Genomic DNA, 22,604 nt, shown 5'->3' on the forward strand with positions numbered 1-22,604 from the left:
GGTGGTCTTTATCTCGATAGGCTCCCACAGTCCCGGAGGGACCCAATACTCAAGTTCAAGTATCGGATCTCCTTGTCCTGGGTGGTTATTCAACCTCTATACCCTCCTCACCTGTCCACAAAGTGGGCAGGACCGCACTGGGGGCAGTCCTAGATGTGGTGTCTAGACCCACCTGTCATCTGGACCGAGGGGTGGGCTCCCCGCTTGTTTTCTTTGTATCCAGTGAACCTGTATGGATGGTAGTCAGAGAGTAGAGTCAGGGTTAAAACCATCCAATTCTCAATTGCCTGAACTTAACTTGAATTAATTCAGTTCAATGAATATTTTTGGCACCTACTATGTAAAAGGAAGAATTACACACCTATTTTGACAGTTGCTTGCATCCCTGCTTGCTATTCCAATGCTATTCATCTGTGCAATGGTGACATCTCCAGTTTATGTTATAAAAATGTCCCCTTTACTTCCCACATTCTTCACCTCTATTGCTTCCCTGATAAAGAAGCTACAAAGCTCCTTATGGACTCCAGTATAACGCCCTTCACAGGGTAGGCACCCCCGGATATTGGGAGAATATATGCATGAATGAACTTTGACTTAAGGAAATATGTTTTATTAGCGATTCAGTGGAACCCTCAGAGAGTCAGCATATTTTGCCAGATTTTCTTTGGTTGCTGAATCAAAGGGGTGGGTTGACTTTGACCACTCCTGGTGACCACCTCTGGGCAGCCGGGATCCCCTGCAGACACTTCTACTCTGTTGCAATCAGGTGAATTCAGAGGAGTCTGTGGCTGTCCGTGTTTTCCCAGGCCTATCTTTATTGATGGTTATTAAAGACACACCACCACATGGCAATCCGAAAGTACAAAGCAATTCCCAGGGTAAGGTACGTGGGAAGAAGTGAGATACTGAGCTCCCAAACAATTCTACTGTAATCGCGGTGTGCCGTATCTACGTATAGTTAATAAGTAAGATTTAAGCAGGGGGGTTCCACCACTGGGCAGCAGATGGAAAGGAAAAAAAGGCCAGTGGGGACATCACTGGTCCTTCTGGAAAACTGGCAAAAAAAAAATGAGAAGGGGGACACCTGGGAAAGGTGACTCTGGTGGGCAGTCACCCAGGTGGTCTTGGCGCCCACAAAACGTCCTGAGGAAGGACCACTGATTACCTCTTCATCTGCCCTCATTCTCTATTTTCATGCCAACCCCTCATGGAAGATTCTGTATAACCAAGAAGTACCTAGTAGTCATGCCTAGACACACTGGGTTAAATAAGTGTAAATACGGCACACAAAAACACCTGTTTTTACAGAGCACCCCAACACACCTGTTGTTTTACGATGTTGAGTGATATCGATAAAGGAGGCTATAAAGTCGAGGTGAAATGGCCTCTTATATTTAAATAGCACCTTCCCCTGTGAACTTCAAGTGTTTTACAGCTGAGATTTGACTGCCCTGGTGATTATTTCTGTTAGGAATGTTGAACACATATCTCTGTATATGTTCAGGAAAAACTATAGTAGGTGGCTAAAAGGCAAAGATTCTGGAGCCACACTGCCTGGGTTCCTGTTCTAGCTTGTTTGCCTTCTTGCTATGTGACATCACCATTCTGTACCTCGATTTACTTACCTGTGAAATGGGGAGACATTCATGGTACTTACTGTATAAGACTGTCATGAGGACTAATTTATGTAATGTGCTTAGAATAGTGCCTGGCATATTGTAAATACAATATAAGTTGCCAGCTGCTTTTATCATTGCTATATATGTATCTCTGACATGTAAGACAGGTACGTACCCTCGTGCGTTTTTAAAAAAAATCATGAGATATTAATATTCTCGAAGAAATGGATGGACAGCCACTGTGGTAAATTGGTCCCTGAGTATTTGACAGATCAAAAGCTTCGGCCAGTCTTTTATGAATCCCAGGCTGTGAGAGGAGGAGAAATCTAAAGAATTATCTGGCTCCTCCTTCTTGTCCAGGGAGGAATGGTCTCTACCACGATCACTGTGGTGTGTGGGCACATGCAGAGCTTGGGGTAGCCCTGCCCTGAATAATTGAAACTCTCATTTTCTCATGGAAAGGAGAGTTGGGGATAGAGGCAAGGGCATCAGCATGGGCCTGGTGCACAGGATGTGTGGGCGAACCCTCCCCCCACAGGAAGGAATGGGAAGGGCTGCAGGGACACTTAATCCGGGAGAGTAAACACGGGCAGGCCCTCCCTGGATCCCAGTCTCACTTGTGCAAGATAAGATTGGTGGGAAAGATAAATGTCTGAGACCTTTCCTGCTGGCGTTCCCGCAGGTGACCATATCATTTATTAGGGACACTTTTGAGAGTGAAAGGTAGTGCTGTTAACAGTTATGTCAGGACAACTGGCATCCACTGGGCCACATGACCCTCCTAGTTCTGCGGGCCCACGATGGCACATGCTAGATTGCTCATCTGTCTATTCAGCTGTCTTTTCGTCAGAGATGCTTCCTATGAGAAAGTGAGAAGAAATATTATTTTTAAGTCGCTAATGTTTTAGCACTTGTATGTCTGTGGAAGGTGATACCATTGATCTGCCTTCCATAGTTGGGGGGGCGCCCCATCTTTGAACCTAGAGGACCTTGCTTACTGTATATAGGAGAAGGGAGGGGCAGAGGAGGCCCCAGGATGGTTGTGCTCAAGGCGTGTTTGACAGGCCTTGGTTTCTTCTTGATAGAGCAGGTGTGATCTGAACTTCCCCACCATCTGTTAGTTTGCAGCCAGGTTGTGGCTACAGCATAGCAATGCTGCCGTGGACTCTTGCAGCTACCGACCATGGCTGAGAACCTCCATTTGTCTGGGGCATGTGAATGTGAAAAAAGCTAGTGCTACCATTTGAAATCCAGGCCATTGTTTAATGGCCGAAGGAAGACCCCAAAGGAAGGAGCATTTTCCCACCTGAAATATTTGCCCTCTTAGCCTTGAATTTGACTAACTTTTTAAAGGTAAAAAAAACGAAAAACAAAAAAACCCAAACACCTTTTTTCTGAATAGGTCAAAGTCAAGGTTTGCTCTTTGTTAATTTCCTTAAGAAAAAAAAAAATAAGACAAGAAAGCAAAGAAAAATGGCTCCCTGGCTTGAGTGTTCTTATATGTGCCTCTTTAATGATTAATAATACCTTGTGGGCTATTGTTTGATGTGGCCTCTGCTGGTTTGAACAGGAGAATACTGATTCACTCTTAAGGCATTTATGAATCACAAGTGTTTACCCTGAGACAATAAATGAAAGGGGGAGATTAAAAAAAACACACACAAATATGCTGAGTTCTTTGAGTAAAACCTGGCGATAACGTGGGATCTGAGTCTTTGATACCCTGTGTGGGGCCCACTGCTGTCTCTCACGGGGTAAAGATTGTGTAGAATGACCAAATGCAGGTTTTCGAGTTGTATAGATTTTTCCTTTCACTTGCTGATAGTTGTGAGGCCACTTTTCCCCTCCATCTCTATGTCACATGCATTCCTTTTCTTCCCACCTGTCTGGTCACTCCATGTCAGTGGTTTGCAAAAGGGTCCTTAGGGACCCCCTTTCTCTTGAGTCTCACTTGCTACCCTCTTCGGTTTTCACCTGAACCTAGGCAAGGCTCCAGCGGGAACCCAGAGCGGGAGTTGGAGACCTGCCTTAATTAAAGTGGGGCCGGTGGGCTAGAGAGAATGGATTCAAGAGATTAGGAGATTGGTGACTGACTGGACCACGATGGGGAAGGAGGAGTCAAAAGATGACACCTGGCTTGTAGCTTGAGCAACTGTCTGCATAAACCCTTCTTCCACAGTTCCACTTTTAATAGAAACTGCTAGACTTATTTTCCCTTCTTTTCCCCCAAAGCCTAGAGTTTAGTGAAAAAAGTGCCAAATTTGCCCCTGACGATTCTTTTAAAAAGATGTTTTATTTTGAGATAATTTTAGACTTACAGAAAAGTTGCAAAAATAGTAGAGCTCTCTTATACCCTTAACCAGCTTCCCTTATGATGCCATCTTATGTAACTGTGGAATGATCATCAAAAGTAAGAAAATAATCTTGGTACGATACTATAAACTACAGACTTGTTTCGGATTTCACGATTTTTTCTACTAATGTTCTTTTGCCCTTCTGTTTCAGGACCTCATCCAAGAATACAGTGCATTCGGTTGTCTTGTCTCCTTAGTCTCCTTCACTCTGTGGCAGTTCCTCAGTCTTTCCTTGTCTTTCACGACACTTTTAAGAGTACTAGTTAGTTTTGTAGCATGTCCTCCACTGGCTTCTGTCTGAGGTTTTTCTCGTGATTACATCGAGGAGCTGTGTTATTGGGAAGAATGCCCTGAGGTGATTTGCCCTTCCCAGGTCAGGGGCTACATGATGTTGCTCTGTAGTCACGTGGTGTTCAACGACATGGATACGTTCTGGGAAATGCGTCGTTTAGTTGATTTTCTCATTGTGTGAACATTCCTAGAGTGTAACTACACAAACCTAGATGGTATAGCCTATACACACCTAGGCAGCGTGGTACTAATCTTATGGGATCACTATCGTATAAGCAGTCTGTCATTGGCTGAAATGTTGTTGTGCGGCTTGTGACTCTATCTCAGCGCTGTTGTAAACCATGATCACAGGTTAAGATGGTTTCTGCCAGTATTGCTCACTGTAAAGTCAAGATTTTTTTCCCTTTGTATTTCCTCAATGTTTTGGGGGCCATCTTTAAGACTGCAAATATGCTCTTTCTGCTTACGCTTCTGCCCACTAAATTTAGTCTGTCAAAGGATCTTGCCTGTGGCAATGAACACTGTGGTAATCTAATAGTGAATTTCCATTTCCCTCGTTCCTTCCACATTTATTAATTGGAACTCTTTTTTTTAAAGATTGGCACCTGAGCTAACAACTGTTGCCAATCTTCTTTTTTTTTTTTTCTGCTTTTTCTCCCTGAATCCCCCCAGTACATAGTTGTATATTTTTAGTTGTGGGTCCTTCTAGTTGTGGGATGTAGGACGCTGCCTCAGTGTGGCCTGATGAGCCGTGCCATGTCCACACACAGGATCCGAACCAGTGAAACCCTGGGCCACCGAAGTGGAGCGCACAAACTTAAACACTTGGCCATGGGGCCGGCCCCTGGAACTCTTCTTAAGGAGGGGTTACATGATGTTATATTGTAATAAAGTAGAAATTTAAAAATTCATACTCTTTTGGAGCTTAAATTTTAGATGGAGAGATAGACAAGCAAAATAAGTCAATGGGTTAGATAGTATTAAAAGGTGACAAGTACTATAGAGAGAAATCAAGTCATGAGGGGAGAAGGGAAATGCTGGGAGGTACAGGTTTAAATTGCGTGGTCAGCATAGGCCTTAGAGAGAAGACTTACAACTGGGGAGGGAACCAGCATGTGAATATCTGGGGTGTATAAGGGGGGAGCTTTGTAAAGAGAAGAAACAGCAGGTGCAAAGGTTCTGAGGCAGGACCATGCCTGCGTGCTCTAGGAAAGCCGGGAGGCCAGAGTGAGTGGGAAGAGGAGTGAGAGGGAGGAGAAGCAGAGTGACAAGGACAGATGGTGCAGGCATGGGGCCATTCTAATGACTTGGCTACTGCTCTGAGGGAGGCAGGAGCCATTGCAAGGTTTTGAGCAATGGGGTCACGTGATGCGCTTCACATTATTAAAAGATCTCTTCAGCTGGTCTGGTAGACAAGGATGGAGGCAAGGAGACCATGCTTAGGAAGCTATGCCATTCATTGCCAGGAAAGTCTCCCTTGTGGCCAGCAGCTTCAGGCCACCTCCTGAAGCCCCACGGCATATATCCTCCCCTCTCCACCTTGAAGTGGGGCTTCAGGAACAAGTTTGAGAAGCACTGGCTGGCCACGTGGACTCTAAGCTCTGCCACCCCTCATCGGGGCCTTCTGTTTTCTGCGTCCGCCTTTCTTCTCTCCACATGCACCACACACTTCTTTCTGCCCCGTTCCGCTCAGGTCAACCCCCCACCAACATTTGCTCACAATCTCTCGCCCCTCAGTGGTCTCTGCCAGTCAAGATCCTTCCATCGTTCCTGGCTCAGTTCTGCTACCCCCAGCCCCAGTCTCTGAACTTCTCCTCTCTTGGTCCAGGACACTAACTATGCACTGTTTCACGTGTGCAGCCCCTGGAGACAGACCTGGCCTTAAAGACCCCTGCAGCCTCAGGGCCCCTCAAACATGAGAACAGGCACGAGGTGCTTCATCAGCTTGGCGGTTGGTTTGCTGGTATATGGCATATGGTAAGAATGAAAATATTATCTTTCCTCTTAATCATCCAAGTACATTTGCATTATATTCCACATCTATTCCTATTTCTTTTGACATAAAAATAGTGTTTCGGCCTTTCCCTCTGCCCAACCCTTCAAGTAAAATTGAAATTCCAAATTTTCTCTTCTTGGGCCACTCTGTACTCCTGGGGGTCCTGTGTACTCCAGTTTGAGAAGTCAGATGAAGGGTAGAGGGAGAAGCAGGCATCACTGAGGGGTCATTTACTGCCAATGGATTTTTGTCTCTTTATCTATTGGTTGATTTAACTTGAAAATGCGTATAGTTAAAAATTTCGATGGGGCTGGCCCTGTGGCACAGCGATTAAGTTCACACGTTCTGCTTCAGTGGCCTGGGGTTCGCTGGTTCAGATCTCAGGTGCAGACCTACGCACCGCTCGTCAAGCCATGCTGTGGCAGGCGTCCCACATATAAAATAGAGGAAGATGGGCACGGATGTTAGCTCAGGGCCAATCTTCCTCAAAAAAAAAAAAAAAAAATTCAAGCAGTACAAAAGGGTTGATCCTGAAAGTGACCCTTTCATCTGTGGCCCCATCCTTCAAACCCTGTCCCAGAGGCAATTACTCTTCTCCTTCCCTTATATACCCATCCGGGGATTACTAATGAACAGTCAGTGGCTGGTAGCAGACAATAACTACCAATTGAAGGTAAACTGAGGCACTGTGAATACCAGCCAGCCCCCAGGACTGCACCTCCCAGGGCTAAAGGAGCTCCCGGGCAGAAGGGCCGGCTGCAGCACAGCCAACCTGCGGTGTTTATTGTTGTCTTTGGCTCAGACCACATGGGGTGAGTTTGCAAAGACTCCACACTCGAGTGGAATTGGGGCATCTGGTACCACCCTCTTTGGCTCCGGGTCTGTGCCCTCACAGGGAGAGTCGTTGTCATCGAGATTTCCCAGGTTGGCTGTTGTCTATCCCTCAAAATCAGCCAGCCAGAGAGAGGAGCACAGCCAAAAGCTACATCAGGAAGAAAGGCCGGTGGGAGAAGGGGCGGAGGAGGCCAGCCCCTGAGCTGCGATTGCAGGAATGCCCCGGAGATGACAGCGAGGTTTTGGGGGGGAGCTTTATGCTCCCTCCCCACTTCTCCTTGTGGCTCAGAGGCTCACCTGAAAGGCAGTCTGCTCCCTCTACCTTTCCCGTGGGAATTCAGCGCAGCCAGCAGAACCCCTGAACTCTGCTGGGCCACTGCCAGCGACTTTCAAGTCTTTCCCCCTGCCGATCACAGTGACATGATGTCGTTTTTATTGAGGCAAGATTAGATTTTTTTTTTTTAAGTTTTCAAAAGTGTGGTTCACATGATCTCTAGTACTTTTCCTATTGCTGGAAGACCACAGAGCTGCCAATTTCAATTTGCTTCAGCTTTTATCACTAGAAGAAGCTTAAAAGAATAAACAGAGGGGGAGAAAGGCTGGATGAAAATATTCCACTTGGCCCTGGCAGTTAGCATGAGGGTGGCAGGGGACACACGCATCGCCCACTCCCTTTTGTGTAACTGGTGTAACAGGAAGATGTCAGGAGACGGAAGTTGGGCCTGGCTGCTGCACAACACACAATGTCCACTGGACCAGAGAGTTTTCATGCCATAGGCACAGAGGGAACCTGTCACCTGGAGTCACTCACGGTAGCCAGGAAAGTGTTAGAGAGGATGCTGATCTATTGGCAGATGGGTAAAAGAGACTCATAGAAGAGTTGTCCTTCCTTTTAGTTCTAAATTTACTAATTCTCCTCTTTGGAGGCAAGATTTCCCATTCATTCATTCATTCCTTCAGCATATTTATTGAGTACCTACTGTGTGCCTGGCTCTGCTGGGAATGCAGGATGAATAAGGCAAAGTACATGCCATGCACCATTTTTAAGAAAAATTGAAGAATGCCTGTTTGCATGGCTCATGGTTTTTCAGGTGCCAACTCAGCCATCAAAACGGGTGGCGTGATGGAAAGTAGTGAAAAATGTGAGATCGAATCACATTATTTTGGCATAAAATTAGACAATGTGGTCTGCAGGAGTAAAGGACATGCTAGCGAAATGTCTCCCACTCCATGGTCGTCTTACAGTGGAAACAGCATTTTAATATCACCACCGTTGACAAGCCACTCTCAGATGCCTGATAGTCTGATTCTCACGAGAGCCTGTGCAGTGGAGAGGGGCAAATTTACCCCAGCTCTACACCTCACGCAGCACATAAGCAGTATGCAATGAGTGCCTGTTGAAGGAATGGTGAGTAAACCCCCAATTTAGGGGGGCGAGACAGGTTCAAGAGTAGTCAAGAGATTGGTCCCATGTCACCTCGTAGTAAGTGGCAGAGCCCAGACTGGAACCCAGAGGTCTTGCATACACACGTCAAGGCCTGTTGTCACTCCTACAGGCACCACTTTCTGGGGACTTCTCCAAACCGCTGTCCTTCCTTTGACTGGCAGGAAGGTGACTCTGGAGTCAGCTTCCTCGAAGGTGGCAGAGAGTCTTGGAGAGTAATTTCAATGGTCGGAGGCCAAACTGACCTCAGCTGTGGACAAGACACCTCGTGAGGAGACCCTGCCTCCTTGGAAGGTTCTCGCAGGGTTGGGTCGATTGGGCTAAGAAATCTGGGCTTCAGGTATTGTTTTTTGGGTATGGATTTCTAAACTGTCCCAAACTGAGTTGGAAATCTCCTTTTGAAAGCCTATGCGTCTCCCCAACTCCTTCTGTCTCTGTCAGTTATGTGGATCAGAAAAAGCTGGATTCAGAGCAATCTTGTGGAGAAACGACTCCCTGTTTGTGCCTTTAAAGCCTTGGTTTTTCTCCTCTCCAGTGGAATGGGGGCCGTCATGGGAGCTGGCTAATTCCCAGGGAGTTTAAAGTCTTCCTCAGCTTATAGGGCAAGGCAGCCTAATTGCAGCTGCAGTATCTGGGCCGGGAGAGACCCAGAGAGTCATTGAGTCCCTTCCGCTGCCTCCAGGGGAAGAGGATCCGAGTTCCTGCCCAGGAGCCAGTGCTGTGTATGTCCCTGCCAGGAAATGCAATGTGGGGCCAAGGAGGAGGCCACAGGAGAGGAGAGTCTGTCTGGATTTAAAGGGAGACCAGAGGGTTGTGAAACCCCATCTTCTTGTCCACTTTACCCTAAGAACGTGAGGTAGTGCAGAAAGCTTTGGACTGGAAGTTAGAGAAGGATCTGAGTTCTGGTCCGACCTCCTCTGTAGACTCACGGTGAAGGCGAAGATGGCATTCTTTGCCACCTCTCTGGGCTTCAGTTTCCCCATCAGTGGTCTAATCGTTTCCAGCCAATGCTGGAGGAGGAGTTTCCTGCCTAGGAGTGCAGGGTCAGAGCCTGGAGGTGGCGCTGAGCAGGGGGGCCTTGCAAGCCCTCTCATCGTCCTACCAGAACGGACGGCTCCTGCCTGTGCACGCATTGCATGGCCTCACGAGATTCCGTTCAAAGAAAGTCTTCCATTGGTTTTTGTGTTTAAGTTTGAAAACTACCAGCTAAGATGCTCTGAAAAATTCTCTCCAACTCTAGAATCTTATGATTCTTCCCTGTGCCTCCCTGGCTTCTGGACCTTGTCTCCTGTAACCTGGAGCACATTGTTCTTTAACCATTTGTATGCTTATTTTTCTCTTTTTTCAAAGGCTCCCTGCAGCCCAGTTCCACAAATGATTATGAGCACATGGACCTGGTGCACAGACTGCCTGGGGCAGAGTATCTGCCCTTAAACTGCTGGAACAAAGTTGAACCAAAGTTCAAAGAACAAAAATCGAACAAAGAATTACAGAACTACCCAGTGTCTTACTTCTAATATCCTTCGCCGATAACCGGCGCCTTGTCTCATCTCTCTAACCCTCAGCCAGCATGTGTAGGACACTTAGTAGGAGCTTGGTGAATATTTGCTGAGAGGATTCGTGAATGAATGGCTTGCTCCCCTCTTTGGGAGGAAGCACAGATGTACCCGTAGCTCAGGGCCTTCCCAGGACTGGCTGGAGCTGTGTGGACGCCGTGGGCTCTGGGTTTTCCTCTTACGAGCTGGGCTGATTACAACTGTTGGTTGTTGTCACCTGTTATCAGCTGAATTGTGTCCTCTGAAAAAAACATATTGAAGTTCTAACCCCCGGTACCTTAGGATGAGACCTTATTTAGAAATAAGGATTATTAAAGATTTGTGGCAGGGTTGTTGCAGATGTAATTAGCTAAAATGAGGTCAAACTGGAGTAGGATGGAGAAGAGACACAGAAGCAGAGACACACAGGGAGAAGGTGGCCGTGCGACCATGGAAGCAGAGGATGGACTGATGCATCTACAAACCAAGGCACTCTAAAGAATGCTGGCAAACACCAGAAGCTAGCAGAGGCAAGCCAGGATTCTCCCTTATGGGTTTCCGAGGGAGCGTGGCCCAGCTGACTCCTTGATGTCAGCCTTCCAGACTCCAGAACTGTGAGACCAGAAATGCCTGTTGTTTTCAGCCCCCCCAGTTTGCGGTACTTTGTTATGGCAGCTCTGGGAAACTGGTAACCACCCCACCCTCGATATTATGCGTAAAAGGAAAATCTATGACCTCTTTTCCTTTAACTTCTGTGAAATGTTCATGGGAAAAGCTCTTTGGCTTGAACTTACTTTTTGGAAGCGTTAACTATAGTTTCTCATCAAAATATTTCATGTATTTAAAGCTCTAAAAGCTTGGTATGTTGGGTTATATGTGTGGCATATATTCGATACTGAAACAAACAAATCAAAAAGCAAACATCCTCCCCCCAGACAAACAAAAAAAGCTCCCCCCTTAGTCTTCATCTCTTTTAAGGCTAATTTGCTGAGAGTAGGCTGCTAAGTTTGACCTGAGAGCTTGCATACTGTTCAGTGTGACGGTGACTGTTACTTCCCCCTCTAGGAGGGGGCATGAATATCTGGGTTAAATATGGTGCAGAGTCATTGTCCATCTCTCCACAGAAATGATGCCTCTTGCTTCTGCATATCTTCCTCGTGCTTTGTTTCATCGAGCCATCCTCCTGGGGGCAGATTTCCAGCTCTGGCTGCTCCTCTGGTGCCCTTGATCAAGGAAGCATGGCCCTTCCCCCTCAATCCTCAAGGAGATTGAGGAATTTGTAGGACCCACCTCATTTCTGGTTATTGAATAACTGGCAGGGCATCGAATGTCAGGGCTAAGAAAACAGACCAGCCTACCTGTTAAAGCAAATGACATCATAGCCCAGGCAGTTCTCATGGTGTCGGCTTGCACTGTCTGTCAGCAACTCTTTCATCACAAGCCCCACTTACATCATACTGTTCTGAACACCTAACCTGATCATTGTCACTGTGCCTACAACATGGGTGAGTGACAGCAGCTTAAGGTTCTGATTAAGCCTGGGCAGTCTTGCATGAGGGGGAAGGGGTCTTTTTTTTTCAACCTTAAGAATGGAAGATATCAATGGGGAAGAAATGAGGGGCTTATTGTGTTTTAATTCAAAATTCACCATTAACTTCCCAACCTGGATTTCCAGCCCACGGCTTCCCTCAGCAGTAGATGGGGAGAAGGGCAAACCATTAGCTCCCCCATCCTTCCCTAAATCTGGCCTACCTTACTAGGCCTTTCCTGCGGGGAAAAGAAGGTTCTGGCACCATTTCTCTGGCATGGGTACCACAGCAGCAACACTTATGGAACTCTGTGATCCACAAATCTTTGATGTGGAAAACAATGTTCTCTGGGCTTTGGCGGATGATCAGATGGCCTCCCTTAGGTTTTATTTATTTGTGGAACTGCTTTTCACCGCTGGTCCTGGATTCCCAGTTAATGTCTCTGAAAGATCACCACGAAGATGAGAAGAACAAAAAATGATCTTGAAGAGTAAGTCATGGTTTCCTCAAGTTAGAGTTGGGAAAATTGGGGGGAAACTGAAAGGGATTTCATTATTTTCAGTGATGTTAAATTCATTCATTTTCTCACTCATTCATTGACTTATTCATTCATTCATTCAACAGACATTTTCTAAATGCCACTATAGGCCATGCACTGTGTGATGTGTTGGGGAAATAAAGACAATGTCACAGTTCATTGATGCCAGTGTGACTTGTGCCTAAGGAGATGTCTGTCCAGGGGGCTGAGAGAGTTGTAGGGAAGAAGGGAGCTCAGCCAGTGGCCTGGGGAAGAAGGGAGGGGAGTTTTGTCCTGGGACTAGAAGAGTGATATTTTCAAAGCATAGGCCTTAGACCTCAGAATTTCCTGGGGGAGTTTGTTAAGATGCAGATTCTAGCCTCCCATTCCAAACCCACTGAGCCAGAGTCTTGGGGATGGGTCTGGGGAGTCTGCATGTTGACTCTTAGGTACTAAGTTGGAAAATGTCTGCTTCAGGATGCTTTAGGCTGTTGCATCAAAAAAGATGTTTCCAGTGAGAGCTGGAGTCAGTGAATGCATAAGGAAGGAAGTCTGGCCTTGGGGTAGGGGCTCAGAGCCCCCTATATCTATAAATTCATTTATAACTGAGCCATTGGCTGTTGTAGAGCTGAGCAAGGGACAGCCTATGACGTCTTTTTGCAAAATGTGATAGAGCCCTATGTCCCGTAACTGATTTCGTCTCAAAGCTTCAGGGATCTCCTTTCTTTTTGTTGTTTCCCCTTGTCTTTTCTAAGGAAATCGTTTGTATAGGAGGTTCGAAGACCTCCGTACGACTCTGAGGACATCACTGGGATGAATGGTTTCTGTTGCCTGTTGCTCAGCCACCTGCTCGGGGAGAGTTAACGTTCTCCTTCGAGGCTTCTTTTGTGGAGGACCTGCTACAGCGCTTGCTCAAGTCTCCAGGTGATCTTCAGCTAAGGAGAGAAAGCCCTCACCAGTTCTCGATAGTTTTCCTTAGCTCTCAATAAAAAACGGGAGAAAGTGCAGTGAAGGGGCAGGCTGCACACCACCACATGTAACGTGCCGTTTGTTCAGTGAGTAACCACAGCTGGAGGAAATCAAAACTGCAAATGGGGTTCCCTTACCATCCATTTGTTCCTTTGACAGAAATCTATTGAGTTGGTATTACGTGAGTTGCTGGAGTTTGGGCTGAATAAGACAGACACAGCCTCTGCCCTCATGGCAGGTATGATCTAAGGGAAGAGAAACGAGGAAACGATGGATTGCAATGAAGTGTGCTGGGAGCTAGGCTAATTCTCCCGTGGGTCCTCAGTGCCCACAGAGACTGCCCCTGACTAGGGCTGGATGGCTCGTTGGTACTCAGATATGCTTGTCCTGCATTCATTTCTTCCTTCATTCGCAAACATTGGCTGAACCCCTGTTATGTGTCATGTTGAATGAATTATGTCCCAGACTCTGCACTAATAACCTTAGAGGCAGATTTAAAAAAATGAATGTACAACCTTGTCCCGAGGAGCTCAGAGTCAAGTGAGGGAGTCAGACAAACACATTGCTTCAAGGCTGGAATGAGTCAGGTGTGCAGTCGGGGTCTGTACCAGGCCACAGGGGCATGTGGGATGGGGTGGGTGCAGCCAGGGCAGAGCGGTTGAGCGGGGACTGCTGCGCTGTAACTGGAAGCGTATGTAGGAGTTTTTTCGTTCTTTCAGTACAGTCATGCTCCGCGTAAGGACGTTTCGGTCAACGACAGACTGCATATGTGACAGTGGTCCCATATGACTAGCATCATACAGCCTAGATGTGTAGGAGGCTATACTATCCAGGTTTGTGTAAGTACACTCTGTGATGTTCGCACAATGACACAATCGCCTCATGATGCATTTCTTAGAACGTATCCCCGTTGTTAAGCGATGCATAACTGTACTTCTTTCTAGTCAAGAGGTTAACTGATATCTATTTCATCATTCAATCATTTAGGAACTATGGCTTGAGTCCCTGTGACGTTCTTAGTGAAGCAGCTAGACAAATCATTACGACTCGCTGGTCTCCTGGCAGGTGACAAGCTACAGTCGAGCCCTGGGAGCAAAATAGAAAAAGTGGAAGAATCTGTCTCTTGCCCTCAGGGAGCCCACAGTTGCCCTGAGATGGCCAAATGTGTCCAGTCACCTCCAAAGCTCCTAGTTCAAAACAAGGGACATGCTGCCCACCAGCAACAGTGGGTGTCCTTGTGGGTGGGAGTGAGATGCCCCCTCCCCAGGGTGAGGCAGTAAGTATAGCTCTCAATTTTTGGAACAGAATGTCAGCTCTGTTGTCTTCCAGGCTGGTATCTAAAGTATGAGGATCTATGGACAGCTGATATATATATACATATTAACAATAAAGTTTATTTTATTTCCAATTATAACATAATATATGCTCATTAACGAAATAGAAAAATACAGAAAATGTGAAAGATAGCATCCTCATTATTTGATATTTTTCTTCTTCTTCTTTTTCTTCTTTTTTCTGGTGAGGAAGATTGGCCCTGAGCTAACATCTGTGCCAGTCTTCCTCTGTTTTGTTTGTGGGATGCCACCACAGCGTGGCTTGATGAGCAGTGTGCAGGTCTGTGCCCAGGATCCGAACCGGCAAACCCCAGGCCGCCAAAGCAGAGCATGCGAACTTAACCACTACACCACTGGGCCAGCCTCATATTTTCCTTCTTTTTCTTTCGTGATTTTTCATGGTTATGATCATTGTACATATACAATTTTATTCACTTTTTCTATTTAACATGATAACCACATAAACTTCATTTCATATCACTGCATGATCTTTCATCATTTATATACCATGATTTACTTAATACATTTAAGCATATAACTTTTTAAAAATTTATTTCCCTTAAGATAGATCCCCAGAAGTGGAATTGCTAATGAGAGGAGCATTATTGAGACTCTCAATACATACTCCCAAATTGTTTTCTGAAGGGTCATACCAGTTTTTATTTCCATAGAATATGGGAGTGCATGAGTTTAATTCTAAATTGTCTGCTATTTATTCTTGCCGAAAACATGATTAAGACAATGAGTTAAGTGCTATCCTGGTATCTGATTGGGCCAACACACAGAAATAGGTTTGAATTACATTAGTTTAGTTCCTTTACGTTGAATTATAAATTAATACTATGTCTTTAACTTTTATTACAGACTATTACAAAACAAAAAAGACTCTTTTGGCATCTTCTGCTAAAGCATTATTGATGACCTCATCCATTGGACTACTCATGTTCCCTTGTATCAGGACATATTCCTCTTTAACTTCAGCCGTATTTCCATTTGTGATCAAATAATGATACCTTGGCTATCAGAAGCTCATTGTTCGCATCCGTGTTTGCTGGAAGTAAGGACTCTAAAACCATCTCTCCTCCTTTTTCAGGGTGATTGGGAAGACGACCCGACCATTAGCCAAATGCCCATCAGCCTATTAGCTTAACTGATGGTGAGGTAAGCTTCCAAAACTACAGGTTCTCTTTTAACCTCTGTATGGGAATGAAGTGGGACCTCCTATTCCCTCCCTGAGCTAGACATTGGGACCTGCATGTTCTGCCCAGAAGATGCTGAGTCTACTTATTAAGCTACTGCAAGGAAAAGATTGTGGGTCTACTTCTAGAAACCTAGGGGGGTAGGAGCAGTGGGGAAATGGTGACCGTCCTGCTGGGTGGTGGTGGTCGGGGTTGGGGGAACAATGAGGGGTGATTCCATGGGCAGGTGGCTTATCATAGAAACTCAGGGAGCAGAGAGCAGGAGCCTGTCCTGCTCCAGTGAGACCAAGGAGCATGAGGCAGTGACTGCATCACAGTGCCCCTGACTCAGCGACCCCCTGCTGGCACTCATTTCCTTGGTTAGTCCTCCTCTCTGAGAGAGAGAGAGACAGAGAGAGATGGGAAGGTTCCACTCCAACCCTCCCTTTTTGTGGGCTGAGGAGGGCAAGTCTGGAAAACGAGGATCATCGCCAAGGGTACTTAACTGCAGTAGCCAGCTTAACCTGGATGTCTACTATAATTGTCCTTTTCCTCCTGCAGTGATGTGTCTGATTTTTCCCTCCATTTGTATCTTGAGCTTTGCTGTTATAAATGTACTTATTTTTCAATTGTAAGCAACATGAATTTTTGTTTTATATTACATACAAGTAGGTAGCCATAAGCTTGGAGTTGTAAGGCTAACATGAGCAAGACACAATGAACAAACCAAGACATTTGACGAATGAGGCCTTAAAAGCTGGAGTCAGTGAGAACCCGATTTGTCAGGCACCATTTCTCTGTGTGGCAGGGCCAGAGCTGGGTTCCACTGCGTGGAAGAGTCATGAGATCAAAGGCAGGGCTGGAGGAGGGACTGATCGTGACTAGAGACGAACAATTGTCATTTCCTTAGCCCTTTACAGTTTGTAAAGTTCTTTAACACCCATTACACCGCTTAATCCTCATGCCAACCCTATGAGGTGAATATTGTTATCATTCCCATTTTACCCATGGGGAACTAGGCTCAGAGAGGTCAAATGGCAGATCTGGGTCTCCTGGCTCCAAATTTCATCTTCATCCCCATCCCCTGTCCAACACTGTCTGAGCTGGATGAGGAGACCAACTTGACTAAGGGGGAAGAAGTGGTCTAGAGAGCAGTGGGAAACAATGTGTTGAGTTAAGGCCAAGCCAGGCTAAGGAGGTCCCTGAGAGGCAGGCCATGCAGATTTCATGCAGAGGAAATAGGGAGCCATGGATGGCTTTCAAGCAGGGGTATCACATGATACAAGTGGTGAGATCCATGAGTCTGTTAGCTAGTGTGCATAGCGGATTGGGAGATAGAAAGAGGGAGTTTGGGAATAGAGATGCTAGTGACGAGGGTTCTAGAAGAAGCCTGGGTCTCCAGATGATAATGTTAGTACCCAGGATATCATCAGTTTCTTTCTTGCGATTCATCACTGTCCCAAGGAGCTGGAACTGGACAGCACTGAAACATTCTGTCCCCTTCATTCACTGTCTTTATTACTGAGCCAGTATCTCTGAGATTTGGTCCATGCTATTGTCAGCATTTCTGCTTTACCCTACCACAGGGCCCTCTTTAAGTAAAGTTGTGATTAAAACAATGCATGAATATGACTTAGAGTTGGAGCAAACAGTGACTTGACTTTTATTATCTTTAATGAATATTTACTGAGAACTGACTATATGCTCAGCACTGTGCAAAGTTCCTCTGTTGGAGAGACAGACAGAACGGGTGGCAGAACAGCTTGTTCAGGTGGCTCGTGGGCTCTGGGGTGGGGGTGGGGCTGTAAGAGAGGGTGTGGAGGAGGGGAAGGGGTAAGAGGTTAGACAGGGACACAAAGAAAGTGAGACAGGGCTACCAAGCCCGGCTCCTTTTCACGCTGGGGAGGTGAGGATTAGGTATGGATCCACCCGCAGCAGTGAATGTCCCACTCCGAGCGAGGTTGCCTTTGTCGTGTGATCAAAGGGTGTCCTGAGATGCCAACAACCCCAGCCGCAGCTAACTGTTCCTTTCTGCTCTGGTGGGGCCTGCGCTCTGAAACTGGCTGCTCCAGAAGAGTGAGTGGGGAGTCTGTCCCCTCCCCCACCTCCCCCCACATCTGCTCCCTTGGGGCTGCAGTGGAGAGCCCCATCCTCTAAGGGGAAGTCTGGGCTGTGAGGTGTAGCAGGACACCTGAGTCCAGCCACACTGACTCACTGGGTGCCCTTGGGCAAGTTATTTCCTCTCTCTCGTTCCTTCCTCTTTCAGAATTGGAGCAGCTCCTTGTAGCTCTAAAGATTTGATGGTGATTACTGCAGAATTGCAACGTGTGTGTGTGCATGTGCGTGTGTGTGTGTGTGTGTGTGACTTGCTGTTTAATAGGGTGCTAAGACAGCGGGGGGGCCGTCCTTCCCACCCCCCAGCCCCGCACGTGTGGCTCTCATTACTGTCAGGAGGCCTTAAGTCGGTCCCATGGAGATGAGAACAGACCCTTTAATTAGGCACCGTTCCCAGAGCGAGAGAGGGACCAGCCTGGGCCTGGCTGCCCTGGCGTCGCGGGGAGCCCAGCCTGCAGGGCTGGAGGGGGTTGGGAGGGGGAGGCTGCGGCCGGGGCATCTGAAGGACTCAGCAGGTTTACACTTCGCTGACCCGATGGATGAATGGGGCCCTGTCCACCCACATGGGGGCCTGGAATCTTCAATTATGGCAATTACATCAACAGGTCGGAAGGGCAGCACTTTCCACTGAAGAGGTTCGGGGCTTAAAAGAAAAATCCTAAAGCCACTGTTTTTTTTCTTTCTTTTAATGGGATTGGGTTGATGGAAGAAGACCCCATCTGCAGTCTAATTGGGCTGTGGGTAGAAAACAAAGATGTGGCATATTTTTTGGGTAAAATCTGGCTGGCACGTGCTCGCCTGACTCTGGACTCCCGGCTCTTCTCTCAGTCGACTTTGTGTTACAGTTCCAGGGACGCGTGCATCTCCCTTGTCGTTTTCCCGAGAGTGGGACGTGGCGCCTTCACCTCTGAGTTCTCCCAGCACGCGGTACAGTGGGTGGCAGTCAAGGGAGCACTGAACTGGAGTCAGGAGGCCTGCATGAGATCTTGGAGAAGTCGCTTAGTCTCTCCGATCCTCAGTTTCCGTATCTGTAAAATGGGCATAACGCTTTCTATTCTTTCTGCTTCCTAAGATTTTAAGGAAGACTCTAGCTCCTGCTATATACACAAGCTGGTAGGATATTTTCTCTTTCTAAGCCACTTTGACAGGTCTGCAAGCCTCAGAGTGAGGCCCTTGCCCCAGGAGCATGGGTGTCACCTGGGAGCTTGTTAGAAATGCAGACTCTCCAGCCCCACCCAGATCTGCTGAATCAGAATCTGCATTTTACCAAGTTCCCCAGGAACTTGTGTGCACGTTCAGGTGTGAGAAGCTGTCCTCTAGACCGAAACTCACGTACAATGAACATCAGTTACGTGAGTGAATGGGAGCGTGAGTGAATGTGGCCATGTTCTCGTCTGTAAAATGAGGACAGTAATGTTTTTCTTTCCCATATGAGGGGTGCCGTGAGGCCAAATAAAGAAGTAGTTTGTAATTGTAAGGGTATTTGATTCGGTCACTCGCTAAGCCATTCAATAAACATTTGCTGAGCAGCTACTATAAGGCAGGTTTGGGGTTTATAAAATATATTCTCTGCTTAGGAACCATTTGAAGTATTCTGAAAGTCTGATTTTTAAAAGAACTAAGTACAAGAAAATGTGGTAAGTGCTGTCAGATAGCTATGCTCAAAATAGGGGGTGACGGGGGAACAATCAATTCTGATTGGCGTTCAGGGCTGGGTGGGGTGGAAGAGGCTCCGTGGAGGGGGTGCATTGAGCTTCTGTTGGCCTGAGCCAGCCAGAGAAGGAAAAGCTCCTTCTAGACATCAGAGGCTTTGAGTTAGGAGAGAGGGTGCAAGATCTTGGGGTGGCCTTTAGCCCCAGGGTCTAACAAGAAGGACTAAAGTGACGGTGTATTTGCAGATGGTGCCATGACTTGTTGGCTAAGTATGGACAGGAGAGGTCTTGCTGCCTTGTTAGTTTCTTTTGGGCCCATCGTCTAGTTTATTTTAGGTTCCCGTCCTGCACTGGGACCATCAGCCTGAAAGTTATTCTCCTGCCTGCATGGTCAACTGCCAAAGAGCAAGATCCTGGTTTTTGTTATTTTGTTTGTTTTTCTTTTTATTCCTCATCTGCTGTAATGGGTGGACTTTATTGCCAACACCAACGTCCTACTTCCTAAGATTTTTACCGTAACCCTGAGTAGCAGAGTTTAGTTGAGCAACAGTATTAGGTTTTCAGATATGTCATTTAGTTTTACGACCCAGTTGGAAAGGCAAGTTGGCGCCCATGGTAACTGAGAATTGAGATGTCAGCATGTTTAGAAAATGGCCAAAGCCCTCTTCCAGCACCACGGAGATCTCTCACTGACCTGCTCCACCGCTGCCACCTGTGTCCACAGCAAGTGTGTCACAGGCTCAGGGCAGCGTGTCTCTGGTCTCTGCCTGGTCACAGTAGGTGAGACCAAGAGCGAGAGTGGGTGACATCATATGGGCGAGTGCAGAAGCAGACACAGAGTAGAGCAGGTGCAGGGCGCATTGTGAGTTCTCCTGCTGGTCAGGAGACTTCCAGCTTGATGTGAGGGCTGAGCTCTTTCTTGCTTGTCCAGGCCCTGGGGAGGGGAAGGGCCCCGTGTTGGGGCTCCTCAGTAGGGGAGCAAAGCCGTGTGGCAGATGCGTGGCTCCGAGCTCCGAAACTAAAGGCAAGGACTTTGTCTTGCTTGTATGGGACAGCGCCCTTGGGTGCTGAGTTAATATTTAACCAAACACGCAAATAAAGGTTATCTGTTTGTCTCTGGCAAGGACATTAGGGCAAATGGCTTTCTGAACCACTGCCCTTGGTATTAGTATTTATTCTCTTTGGGCAAAGGAAAGAGATAGAACATTCTTTTATCACTGGTCCCTTTTAGTTCTCTCTTGCCGTCCGTGGCCAACTTTTAAAAAAAATGATCCCAGGGGTTCTTGCTTGGGGTGGGTCTTCGCTAAATGCTTGAGAGGCAGCACAATGAAGAGAAATAACCTGAGATTTACAGCCAGGTAGGACCGGATTCAAATCTGGGCTCCTCCACTTATGAATTGTGGTACTTAGGAAAGTACCTTCATGGCGTCATGCCTCAGTTTCCCCGTCAGGAGTGAAGTGCCTTCCTTGCTGGGTGGTGAGGACTAAAGGACAGCACAGTGACAGCTGCTGTGCTTGCTGGTTGGCTCAGAATCTGGATGTGACCCAGCCCCCCGTGGCCCAGAGATGGAGAATTGCGAAGCCTTCAGTTCATGAAGACCGTTTCAGTGTCAGAGCTGGAGCAAGCAGAGGAGCCTCATGTCAACCCCTCATCAGCTAGAAAAGGCCACTGCAGCCAGGAATGCCCCACCCTGCAGCGCCCCCGTGGCCACCACGCCTCTGGGAGCCGCAGTGCCCTCAGGTTTCCCGGACCTGTTCTCAGCATCCATCCTCCCTCCACCTGACCCGGCGTTTGCTCTCCCAGCTCCGGCTGTCTTGCTTTGGACTTGACCCTTGTCGATTCCTTGCTATGGCCTTGAATCCACTCACAAGTGACTCTAATGGCACCCCCAGTGGGTTACTTCTGCTGCCTCTGGTGCACACCCCTCTCTTTCGGTGGGGCCAGGGGCTCAAGGCTTCAGAAGCATGTTCTCCCCTCTCCCCCTTCTCCTGGGTGCTCTGTCGATTTCCGGGGTGGCATTTCCTCTCTCTCTTTGTCTTTTATTTTTTATATTTTATAGCTGTGCGGAGCGGTCTTGGAGGCTTTTTGGGGGGTGAACACGCCATGTGCCTGCTTCATCAAGCAGAAGGATTCAGCAGGAGGAAAATCAATGTCCTTAAAGCGCCATGAAGAAATCAAAAGGGCTCTCAGCCTCGGCTTCAAAGGGCAGAGGGAAAATCCTGAGCGAGCTCCTGATGTAAAGGACGGAGGCTACCCCCTCCAGAGTCTATGGGGTGTCCTAAAACATCCATCTCCCTGCTCTGAGCCTTAGTTTCCCCTTCTGTAAAACGGGGACAGTAACGATTCCAATCTAGGCAACTTCATCAAGTTGCTGTCTGGACCACAGCAGATACTGGGTGTGAATGTTCTTGGTAAGCTACACAGCCCCGTGTACTCGGCGGGGGCTGCCCGTGTCAGTTCTCAGCCCTGTTCTGGGTTGAGTCTGTGTATCCTCAACTGGGCCAGTCCGGGGTCTGCTAAGCAGCCCCTTGCAAAGGCCCCTCGGCTTCCAGGACTGGAGAGCAGCAGCTCTGAGTTCCATCTGGTCCCTGTCCTCAGGCTCTTCTCCCGGATGCAGTGTGCCTTGTGGGTGATGAGAAGCCTCAAGGGATGCTCAAGGGTTACTTTGCTGAGAGGCTCCGGATGGGATTTCCCATAGCAAACACACCTGAACCGAGGACCCCACTCCCATTACCCCCAGTTAGAGGGGGCAGAATGGTGCCCTGGGAGATGTGTGGGGCTGCATGGGTGACGCTGCATCCCCAGGTAAGCAGGAAAAGATAGGACAGCCATCCCTATTGTCTAAGCAGTAACCTGGCCACCTGTGGCATCTGCATAAGGCATTTACATTCACCATAAAGGAAGCAGGAGAGTTGTCATAAGCTTTCCTTCGAGAAAGCAGCACCGGTCTGGAAGTATTGACTCGTTCATTCATTTGTTCAGTTACTTGTTTGTGTATTTCTTCCATCACGACATATTTAGCAAGGACTTGCTATGTATCAGAGCTGTGCTAAGGGTCCTACATACATTATGTCTTGTATTAGTCAGGATGGCTTAGGTAATGCTGTGGTAACAAACAATCCCCAGATCTCAGTGGCTGGAAGCAATGTGAGTTTATTTCTTACTGATGTCACATTCCCAATACAGCTCTTCAGGGAGGCGCTGCTCACGATTGCCACCCTGGTGGGGCTTCACCA

The 22,604-nt window shown here is 47.4% G+C and overlaps 1 long non-coding RNA gene across 9 annotated transcripts in view; it reads left to right on the forward strand.

Moving 5' to 3' along the window:
• The window catches only part of LOC106832569 (uncharacterized), a 166,926-nt gene that overhangs the window by 23,415 nt on the left and 120,907 nt on the right, over window positions 1-22,604 (forward strand). For 6 of the 9 annotated variants that reach the window (XR_011503226.1, XR_011503224.1, XR_011503230.1 and 3 more), the window contains exons 2-3: window positions 6,125-6,241; window positions 15,516-15,583. This is a non-coding gene — a long non-coding RNA (uncharacterized lncRNA). The remainder of the gene's footprint in view (window positions 1-6,124; window positions 6,242-15,515; window positions 15,584-22,604) is intronic. The other 3 variants (XR_011503227.1, XR_011503228.1, XR_011503225.1) reach the window with 1 other exon arrangement.

The sequence above is a fragment of the Equus asinus genome, chromosome 5, assembly GCF_041296235.1.
Source record: "Equus asinus isolate D_3611 breed Donkey chromosome 5, EquAss-T2T_v2, whole genome shotgun sequence".
In the NCBI taxonomy this organism is placed as follows: domain Eukaryota; kingdom Metazoa; phylum Chordata; class Mammalia; order Perissodactyla; family Equidae; genus Equus; species Equus asinus.